Raw genomic sequence first — 10,098 nt, 5'->3', positions numbered from 1 at the left:
GAACTACCTGGGTTCACGTCCTGGTTTTTAAAGTGGAGGTAATAATTCTATTTACCCCATAAAGTTTTCCTCACAAATAAGTAAATACAATGTTAAACACTCAAAATAGCCTGACATGATGTAGACACTCAATATTACTCACAAGTTTGGTTGCTTTATATGAATATCCTTTTCATAGCCATAGTCGAAATCATAATTTTATACCAGTCATTATTTATACCTCTTAAAATTTGCATAATATTAAATTAATAAAAATTCTCCATTAGCAACTATGTATTAATATGACCATAAAATGAATGCTCGTATAGCTCATTCACTAAATACTTACTGAACACTTACAACTTTCCAAGCAATGCGCTAGGCTCTGGGAATACAAAGACCCACACTCAAGAAATGTCTGGTGGCAAAGACAACAAAATGAATAGACAACACAATAGAGATAAGAACTGTCAGCCCTAGAACACAAGGTTCTATGAGAAAAGAGAGGCAAGTATGCAACTCAGGTCAAGAAAGAAGAGACAAAATCTAATGAGGTCCTTCCTCCCCTTTACAACACTTCATTGTTGTTCTCTACAATTCTTTTATAATTTTTAAAGATTTTAAAATGTCTTTTTATGGATATAAGCTATGGGTTAACAAGTTAATTAATATGTTAATTCAGTTTGCTACAGCAAAATGACCCTTACCAAACTTTTTTTTTTTTATCAGTTCACTCTTCATAGTAGAAGAGGAAAAAGTAAGACTTTGAAATCAGACAGAGTGGGGTTTAAATCCTGGCTCCACCCCTAACTGTACCTGTCCTGAGACTTCACTTTGTCATTTGTAAAATATGGAAATGTAAAGATATAGGGCTCCTGTGGGAATTCAGTAAGAGAACGTATATAAAGCACTTAGATATTGCCTACGATATAGCAGTTGATGAAAGTATACGTGGAAACCTCCTCCATGACATTAAGAGGACATAATATTTTACTTTCAAAATTTTTACAACTACCTATATAATCCTCCATTCCCATTCCTCTTCCGAAAAACTTCATTTTAAATTCTTCAACTTCAGGGGCGCCTGGGTGGCTTAGTCGGTTAAGCATCTGACTTTCGCTTAGGTCATGATCTCGCGGTTCGTGGGTTCGAGCCCCGCGTCGGGCCCTGTGCTGACTGCCAGCTCAGAGCCTGGAGCCTGTTTCAGTCTGTGACTCCCTCTCTCTCTGACCCTCCCCTGCTCACGCTGTCTCTCTGTCTCCTAGAAATAAATAAAACATTAAAAAAAAAAATTCTTCAACTTCAGATTCCAACAAATACTACCTGGTTACCTTTCTTTAATTAATCCAATCACCTCACTATCTGAATAGACTCAACACCTTTGGCAGCTCATCTGTCACTAGCTGCTGACAGCACTCTCACAAGAAATCCCAGGTCTGTCAAACACTGAGCACTTTCTCTATGATATCTTCCACAAAGCCATATAGCAAACACTGAATGAACTGATTCATTACTGTGTGGGTATTTAGTATTAAACACTTATAGATATCTTTGGGAGTACAAATGTGTACATAGCTTCTGAAGGGAAATTTATCCAGATGTATCAAAAACCTTGAAAATGGGCATAACTTCTAACCTAGATATTCTTCTATTTTCAGTTTAACTAAGGAAATAACTTTTAGCAAATCCCAGCAGGTGGCCCTAAAATCCTATTTTCTCTTTCATCAATGTTAATAGAAAATTTAGCTAAGCCCATGGCTGCTTAGAATAAAGACTGCATTTCCCAGGCTCCATTGCCCCTAAATGTGACTTTATGACTACATTCTAATAAATGGGATATAATGGCCATCCTACAGGGCAAGTTATGGAAAGTTTCCTTAAGAAAATTGTTAGTCCTGTGCCTCTTCTTCTTTATCCCATCCTGCTACTGGGAGGGTGGATGCTGATTTGGACCATGAGGGATGGGACCACATCCCAGCTCATGGCCAAAACCATGGGCTGCAGGGTAATTGAGCCCCTAAGGACATGGGAGCAGAACTACCACACGAATCTCAGTCTGCAAACCTCCAAACTTTTGCTTTAAGAAAAAAATAAGGCATATTAGTTAAGCCACTGTAATTTTTTGTGATTACCAGGTGCTATTGCCTTCACCTATCCTCATGAATATATCAGTCTTGTAAAATACAGATAACTTTTATGTCTTTATGTTTCTACATATAGTAATTTTTCCATAAACAAATGTGTTGCTTTTATTTCTTAAAAATTTGAACATTAAAACAACATCATTAAGTAAGTGAGATAAAGAAACATGATGGTGTTTGGGGGTTTTGTTCTGTTTTAATCATGATAAGGGTAGGAAAAAAACTGTTAACGTCTTTTTTCGTTGATCCATAATTCCTGTTATTTTTCATCCCATTAAAATCCACTTGTAGGTAATATGAAAAATCTATTATCCACTCACTTGTTTATTCACAGATTTGACTAAATTGTATATGTATTCTGTAGCTGTGTGTCTTTGTTCATAATAATAGATATGGGTTCCTGGAGAATAGCAGCCAGATAAAGGTCAATTTATCTCATCAGTATCCATTGTTGACCTTACTCATCCCAGGAACAGTGCTAGATACAGAAGACAAGGAGTTCTGGGAACTCAAGTGTAGAGGAAGAGAAATGAAATTTCAATGCAGTTGGTCTTTGCTTTGTTATCTAGGAGATTATGGTAGGAATATAGACAGGCACCAAACACAGATGATCTTCCCAGAAGAGGTGATGATCTTTACTGAAACTAGTACCATCCTGGTGCAATTACCAGTATATCCAGTGTTATGCTGCCTCTTGCTCGTATAGGCTCTTGAGAGCTGATGGTTACATTTTCAGGAATTTTACAAGCTGGATGTTCAACCCAGCCATTACTAAAAATTACATAAAATTGAACTGCATTTAAATGAATGATTTTTTAAAATAAAGCTAGCAAGAACTTGAAACTCAACACTTCCTATTTTATTACATTATTGCTTATACTCTTAAGTTTATTTATGTCTCTTATATCTGTATGATGGAAATCATATATAAGAGTGTGCCACAATGCATCGCTTCCTAACTCCCTGTTCAGCGATGTCTTGTTAGTAACTTGAAATTGGCCATGGTAGGGGTATTTACACTCCAGAAATCAGCAAGTCCTACATATAATGTGTTTTTTTCCCAAGAAAGTTAGTTTTTAAACATTTACCAGCACACCATTGAATGCACATAATTTATTTAATATTTAATAAATTGTCTTGATCAGGAGAACAATAAGTATATTCGTGAATTCACACATTTGTATATTAATTTGTACTTGGTACCTTTCCCAACCAGCTTTAATTCTGCTTCCTTCTCCACTTCTCAGACAACTACTCCCTACTTCCTTCTCATTCTCTTCACCGTGTTTAGGGAATAAGTAGATATGCATGCAACTATCAGCCTACTTTCAAACAATGAACACTTTCTTAGCCACATCTTCCCAGCAGCACAACCGTGAATCACAGTAAACCCTGAGTGAAATGAATACTGCATTGGTGTTTAATACTAATAACACTAATAATTTTGTTTATAATACTATAAACCAAAGGCACAGTGTAAAATTTTTTTGCATTAGAGATCAGAGGCCACTTTTTTACAGTCTCATTTCATCCTCATAATAGCCTGTGAGACAGCTACCACCCCTAATCTATAGTTGAGGAAATAATGTTTAGTGACTGAGAGACTAGTCCAAAATCCTATAGTAAGTGAAAGAGCTATAACTCAAATGTGACTTTGCTGACTACTCATCAACGTACTATTTTCTGCTATGTTATGCTAGCTTTAAGCCAAAGTTGTCGGGACTTTCAAGCTTTACAGAGCCTGTGATAGACTTTGAGGAAAATACAGTCACCTTCTTGAAGATTAGCCCCATAATCATATATACTTTTATTAAAGCACAAACTGTCATATCAAATTACTGTTTATATATCTTTCTTGTGTGTTGCATTCTGAGCCTTAGTATCCCTAGGAACCCCAAATAGTGCTTGGTACATAAAAGAGGTTCCAAACTACTTTTTTTTTTTTAATGTATTAAATGTTTACTTACTTATTTTGAAAGAGAGAGGCAGGGAGAGGCAGAGAGAGGGGGAGATAGAATCTCAAGCAGGCTCCACCCTGTCAGAACAGAGCCTGATGCAGGGTTCCATCTCACGAATCATAAGATCATAACCTGAGCCAAAATCAAGTGAGGCGCTCAACCAGCTGAACCACCCAAGTGCCCCATCCAAACTGCTTTTTAATTAATAGAGAAAGTAACTAGCCATCACCACCACCACCAACAGCAAATAATGACAACAAAAAACAATAATTAATAATAAATTATAGCCTCTAGAAGCTCTATGTAAAGGCAATTTTATTTGACGGAATTTGATATTTACAAATCTGGACTGTGGATCATGACTCTGAAAATGAACTGCCTTTTATGTTAATATGTATTGAGTTCTTTATTCCTTTAAATGTTTGAAAGAATGAAGTAAAAGTGAATTTGACCGATGTTAGAAATAATAGATCACATAACCTCTCTGCGCCTGAGTCACCTGACCTATACAATTATGATAAAAATCCTCCAGATATTCTGGCTATGCAAATATAACCAGTTTGGGAAAGTCCTTGAGCTAAACAGTTATAATATGTGCCCTTTGGTGTATTTTTCTTCAATCAAGTCTCAATTTATTATAAAGAACTGTTATGGAGGAATGATGTATATATTTATAAAAGTTACTGTTATTCAAAATCCTATCACTCATCTATTTTGGCAGGTATTAGGTAATATACATATATGTGCATGTGTGTATATATAACATATAATATATATATATTATTTTAATGTATATCAGTTAAGCCAGAGATCTGAAACCTTTTGACAGATTAATACTGTTTGTTTTTTAAAGTAGTTTTATGAATGACCACAAGAGGTCTCTATTTTTTTAAGAATAGTCTTTTTTTTTTTTTTTGCTTTACAAATCAGAAAACAGAAATAGTATTCTCAAGAGAATCTATATAACTAATTAACTTATCTCATTCAAAATAAAATTTTCCAAAATGAGAAGAAAATCTTTTACACATATGTAGAAAATCGGCATTGTCTCCACTTCCTGATAATAGCAACATTAATATTAAGCACCCAGAAGCTACTTTTCCTGCTCTGCTTTGACCTGTGTCGATTATCTGACCCACATGAATTGCATAGAATTTGTAATTGGTGCGAACATAAGAGAAAAGGAGGGAAAGTCCTTATTTAGAAATTATTTTTGAGATTTTTTTCTCAAATGTGAATAAATCTTGTCTAACATCCTCGAGCATCTGCAGAACTCTAAGTATTACCTAATTGAATGGGATAAGAGATGGTTCATGGAGTACATTGATTTGGTAAAAGAACTGCAATTATTCTGGCCAGGTGACCAGAGCTCCAATCAATGTGACTCCTGTACTTGATTTATCTAAGTGTGAACCCCTGACAGACAGATCAACATCACCTGGCAACTTGTTACAAATACACATTCTACTGAATCAGAAACTCTGGAGCAGCTGGTGTTCTAAAAAGCCCTCCAGGTTGTTCTGATGCCTGTAGGGTTTAAGAGCTACCAATTCAGGGGAGCCTGGGTGGCTCAGTTGGTTAAGCGTCTGACTTCGGCTCAGGTCATGATCTCACAGTTTGTGATCCAAGCCCCGCGTCAGGCTCTGTACTGACAGCTAGCTCAGAACCTGGAGCCTGCTTCAGATTCTGTGTCTCCCTCTCTCTCTGACCCTCACCTGCTCATACTGTCTCTCTCTCAGAAATAAATAAATTTTAAAAAACATTTAAAAAAAAGAACTACCAATTCAGTGTAAAATTGATGAACGGCTCCAATTCTCCACCCCTACTTTGCCCCATCTGTAAAATTTACAAAGAACAGGATATGAAAGTCATAAAGGCAGACTTATGGTATCTGGGGGAAAAGGTCAATAAATTTGAAACTACTTCCACAAAACAGTCTGGTAAAACCATGGTGCCAAGTGACCAGTTACCATTTAGAGCCTCAAGATGCCAAGATACCTCCACTTTCCCCTCAAAAAATGTAGATTACCCCCTGCAGGCTTCTGAGCAAAAGTCCCAATGACCTTAGAATAGCCCAAACTTGCTTTTGAAACTCTAAAATGTTGCCTCTGGTCTTTCTTGCATTCTAGAGCAAATGATCATATTCAATACCAAGTGCAACTTATTAATTCAGGAGGCTCTAGCTGTGAAGTCACTGTAGACTTATAATAGTTTGATTAATTCTCTCAAAGAATGACTACCAATGTTAATGCACTAAGTTCTTTCTTTATTTATTTCTGAATCAGAACCCTTGGAACTAATTCCTCAGGCATCGTTTTTGAGTTTTTAAAAAATTTTTGTTAATGCTTTTATTTCTGAGAGAGATGTTAATGTTTTTATTTCTGAGAGAGAAAGAGAGAAACAGCGTGAGCCGGGGAGGGTCAGAGAGAGAGGGAGACACAGAATCCAAAATAGGCTCCAGACTCTGAGCTGGCTGTCAGCACAGAGCCCAACGGGGCTCGAACCCACGAACCATGACATCATGACCTGAGCCGAAGTCAGACGCTTAGCCAACTGAGCCACCCAGGTGCCCCCTAAGTTCTTTATTTTTAAGTAAGAATTCACTTTAAGCCATATTTCTGGTGGAAAAAATGTAATATACCTGTCCACCTTCTCTCATCTATCTCTGTGATGAATGGTATACATTTCAGAATAAACACATGAATATGGACTAATATATACTTCAAAGAAAGATGTATTTGCCCTACATGGTTGCTAATATTTTTTGGAATGTTTACTGTGTGCCAGGAACTGATTGTATTTAACACTTGCAAAATCCCTTAAAACAGGGAGAAATATCATCCCCATTTTATAGATGAGGATATTGAGGCACAGACAGGTCACAAAATTTCCCAAACTCACACTATTAACCCCAGAAGTCTGGTCTAGAGATCATGTTCTTAACCACTACACGACACAGCCTCAGTATATGAGGGACAGCCATAGAGTCATCAGCTCTGATTTCTCTAGCCTCATATGTAAATATTATCTATTCCTTCAGTCACTGATTGTTTTAGCTCAGGAATTTTTTGCCCAAGATTGTTTAGAGTTCATAGAAAGCCACCAGGAATAACAGGACAGAAAGAATATCCTCTTAAAACTAAACCAACACTTATACAAATTTCTACCAACATTTCTCTAAGAGTATAATATCCTTCTAAAAGTTTACAAAGTGCCTTAAAAACAGTATTCATTTGATTTTCCCAACAACCACCCTTTAAGAGATAAAGAATCAGCACTGAGATATGACGTATACCACCCCACTAATCATTGGTAGAACAGAAACTAAAACAAGGCTTGCAGCTCTAAATCCTATGCACATCCGATGCCACCCCACATCTTCCAAGAGGCTCAGCACTCGCCTCAGCCAAGATACGGGCCAACCCAAGAGCCCTCTACTGTTTATTACATCACAGTCCAACTTCGATCCATTTCTTGACTTTACAATGAAGGATTTGAACACAGTGATCCCATACTGTGGGATCCTCTCATTGTATGGGTGTGGTGTCTGCGGTTACATTTCACTGTGTAACTTGTCCACCTTAATTTAGTGTCACCCCCTACTGCGGACCACAGCATAGCAGTTAAGAGCTCAGACTCTAAAGTCAAGCAGGAAACAAATTTTTGCTCCACCGCTTACCAGCTATGTGATCATGGGCATAGCTTCCTCACTTATAAACCAGGAAAAATAGTCATACCACTTTCATTGGGATAGATTGAGGATTAATCGTGATTTATAAAATGTTAAGTGTTTAACACAATGTTTTGCATAGGATATATAAAAATTAGAATAAGGATAGGATGGTAAAAGTAATCTGTATTTTTTAACACACTGAGTAAATGTTACCTCTCCAGTCAGAGGAGTTTCACTGCCACATTGGCTAAACTTGGAGCTTCATTTTTGGCAATTCTCTCTAATAATTTCATGTAAATTTCAGCTATTTACACTTCATAAATACATATTAAAGCATCAGCATTGGGTGGAAATTAAATATTTCCAATGAAAGAAATAACAATAAAATACTTAGGTACTATGCATAGATCTACATGGGTTCATTTCAAGACTTCATGTTAGCTGCTGGAGTAGGTCACTGAAAGAACACTTTGATGATTGTGTTAATCATATTAGGCAAACATCAATTATAATATGAAGGCAAGAGAGGTCGGGGAGAAAAAAAGGAGTCACTTCCCAGAGTGCTTGACTAGTATTTGAATAATATCACTAATGTTTCTTTCATTAATGTTACAGTAATAAAAAGGTCTATTTACAAATGTTTGCAGCTCTAAAAGCCTCTAAGATATTTAGACACAGTCTTGGGAAAAGCATATTGCATACAAGATACTTACAGTTTAGCTCTGAAATTACAGCTCTGTATTATCTTTCCTAAAGTTAAGAGCTTTCTTACCAATTTACAGTGTGCTTGTGTACTGTTTACCCTTTCACCGCAGAATGCCATTCTCTCAGTGGAGAGTGATTTTTTTCTCCCCATTTCGCAGCAAGTGACTCAGGTAGCCTTCCCAGACACCTTATTTCATCATTCTCTTTTTATGTTTAAAGGAATCTTTCCGGGGATGAAAGATCATTCAGCGCTTATCTTTGTAATTCAAATTAGAATATTCAATAATACATTGGAATTTATTTTTCTAATATCCTCACTTTTGTGCTCTTTCAGTCACTAAATAATAAGTGGAGAAGTTAATTTATGCCTACATTGTCTCTGGCCACCTGAGAAAAATGGCATAAAAACTCAGAGCCGTAAGCTTTAAAGAAAGAAAATGCTAATGTTGCAAGGATTGCTCTAAGTAAGATTTTGCTTTGTTAACATATAAATAGGACAAGATAAGGTTCTGGGCAGCAGCGTGTTGTGGGCACCAAATAGTCGTCTAAGTTCCTTTGGCACCAACTTCAACACAATGAAATGACTTTTTTCTTAACCACCAATCCCATCAGGGATGCTGGGGGAACAAACACGAGAGCCAGTGTTACAAAAACGACTTCATTTATCTCGTTGGTCTTAATAAGATCCTAAAGAAGCATAAGATAATAGCGACAATAGATAAAGTGCTGAGTCTTACATTGAGTTAGCAAAATCTAAAGCAGCATTTGCTTTAAATTTTTACAAGCCTTTTTTTCAGATAAAAGCAATATTGTGGTTCATAGAGAAAAGATTAATTTAAATCCTAAGCATATAACTGAGAAAAATGAAAGCATGGAATTGAATCTGAACCTGTTAAAGCTACGTGAGAGAAATGGGTGACGTGACCACAATGAACCTGTTTCCAACAGCTCCCTAAGTGACACTGGGGACTGGCTGGGGAGACCAGTGAGCCTCAAAGATCACAGAGAGAGGGAGCTTGGCTTTATAAGGAATTGCATCCTTTTAGAGCATGGGAGTTCAATAGAAAAAGGAAAAGTGGTCAAATTCAGGTGATACTTTAATTTCCAAAAAAGCAGATACATATATCAACTTTTCAGCCTAAAAGATTATTGTTACACACAAGTTCTGCAAATGTAAAAGCCCAGTGTGGCCAATTCCAAGTGGCAAAACAATGTGAAAATGGTAAGTTCACAAGCAGTCGGAGACATGGCCATATAGTATATGACACTGAAATATACACAGAATGGGAAAGGTGAAGACGAAGCGCCAGGAGCCCCAGAAATGGCTAGAATTCAGAAGCTTGGCCTGGAGAGAAGACTTGAGTAGCTTTAGAGGGGAGGGAGATGCCCCTTCCTCCCAGACCTTCCCAGAGCAAAGGTGCTGATTCCGTACAACGAAGAAGCTGAAATCCAATGGGCCCTCCTTAAATAACTGATGACCAACAAGAGCCCTCTTTTTCACCTTCCTTATTACACATGTGCCTTGATGGCTCTGGCAGCTGCAGATAACAGCAAGTTCTCAGGCAGACGTGCAAGGAAGTTCACGGCTCAGCTCTCAAGAGCCCTGAGCCAGCTGTCCTAAAAGCTGATTTAGAACTTACTC

The sequence above is a fragment of the Hyaena hyaena genome, unplaced genomic scaffold (genome assembly GCF_003009895.1).
Source record: "Hyaena hyaena isolate Hyena2069 unplaced genomic scaffold, ASM300989v1 scaffold_1071, whole genome shotgun sequence".
Lineage (NCBI taxonomy): Eukaryota > Metazoa > Chordata > Mammalia > Carnivora > Hyaenidae > Hyaena > Hyaena hyaena.
This window is presented reverse-complemented; position numbering follows the sequence as displayed.